At 39.1% G+C, this 1,512-nt stretch overlaps 1 long non-coding RNA gene across 9 annotated transcripts in view; it reads right to left on the minus strand.

The window, feature by feature from the left end:
- Window positions 1-1,281, minus strand: part of LOC147026994 (uncharacterized) — a 113,167-nt gene extending 111,886 nt beyond the window's left edge. For all 9 annotated transcript variants that reach the window (XR_015058597.1, XR_015058596.1, XR_015058601.1 and 6 more), the window contains exon 1: window positions 1-1,281. This exon is cut by the window's left edge and continues 140 nt beyond it. This is a non-coding gene — a long non-coding RNA (uncharacterized LOC147026994).
- Between the last annotated feature and the right edge of the window lie 231 nt (window positions 1,282-1,512).

A 1,512-nucleotide genomic window follows, 5' to 3' on the forward strand; every position in this document is an offset into this window, starting at 1 on the left:
AATAGCAAGCCTCAAAATAGATGTCAGCAAAATGTAAGGACTTCAATCATTTGTAACCAATTAACTGATTTTCTGACTATTATGTGAATTCCATCAACCAAATGTCAACACAGGTGTGTTTACTGCCGTGGGAAGCAAAGTAAAGTTTATGTTTTGGGCGTTAACCCTTCACCGGAGCGAGTGGGCGTTTCCTAGGCTTCCAAAGGCGGTTAGCATACCTTTGTCAAACTATTATGTTATTCAAATCCTCCACCAATGCAGAGCAGCATTGGACTTTACAAAGTCAAGTATCCCTTTGATTTTTCCCATTGATTGGATCATCAACGAGACTTCGTTCTTCATTGAGATTTTGACCCTTTCTGGCCAGAATCCCTCCAAACATCACATCCACAACCATGGTCATGGGCACGCATGCACACAAACACACACTTTTAGCTATCCTGGCACAACACTAACAGCAAGACTGTGAAGGTAACAAAGATACCAAAAGGTCAAAACCTGTTGACAAGCTGTTCCCCGAAGAAAGAGCGAAATAAAATAATCACAAAATGGACACCGGATGTGCCGCGTTCACGGTAGTGCTTGGGTTGGACGGATGGGACTTTTTTGTGCTCGCAATCAGCAAACCATGCATGGCTATTTCCTCCCTGTCTCTAAACAAATCATGCTACTATTACAGCTAAATATTCCCGTTTCAAATGATGCTTTAATTGATATAAAACGAAGTCTCGCTTGTTGTGAATGATGAGCTTGAGATATCATTGTTACACCTTTGCAAATGCTTCAGATTATTCACTTTTGTTTTTGAAGTTGTCAGATAATTGTCAAAACTTTACTGTATTACAACAACCATATTTTGTACAAGTTTAATTATGAGCTTCTTTACTCTACAGTCCTCCATTCATGGTTAAAATGTATGTAATCATGAGTCTTGTGTAGAAATGTTTAGAATGGATTTCAAGTTGAAAACTGTATATTAACTGTGATTATTATTTTTTGAATTACAAATACTATTCCTTTAAATATAATCAATAATTATTGAGTTTTGTGATGTTACCTAGTTGGATCAACTCGATCCAAAATCAGAATCCCATAAGATTCATCGTTCACAAAATAAATGGAAGCCAAGTCTAAAGATGTAGGAATAATTTCAGACACCTTGTTAAACCCATGGCATCATTGGGGTTGTGTGGTAGCAATATAAAACCTGTTAGTGGAGATTAGTGTTTGTGTCGAGATGAAGTACAAAGCAAACGCGGTGCTATGCTAGCATACGAGTCAAATGAAATCAAGTAAAATGGTCATGTTTATTAACGAGCTCTCTGGGGCCGTTTCTGATTGGCAAGCACAAACTGACTGGAACACATTCTCTCCCAAGCGTGGCATGATAATGAGTTTTCTGTCATATTCCCCCGCGAGTCCCGGTGGATGACAAATTCAGGCCTATGTAGGACAGATGGAAAGGCCACGGTGAGGGGATGTTAATGTCTGGTAACTACAGCCTTACAGCGT

This window comes from Eptatretus burgeri, chromosome 5, assembly GCF_056783735.1.
Source record: "Eptatretus burgeri isolate ZD-2024b chromosome 5, Ebu_testis_v1, whole genome shotgun sequence".
In the NCBI taxonomy this organism is placed as follows: domain Eukaryota; kingdom Metazoa; phylum Chordata; class Myxini; order Myxiniformes; family Myxinidae; genus Eptatretus; species Eptatretus burgeri.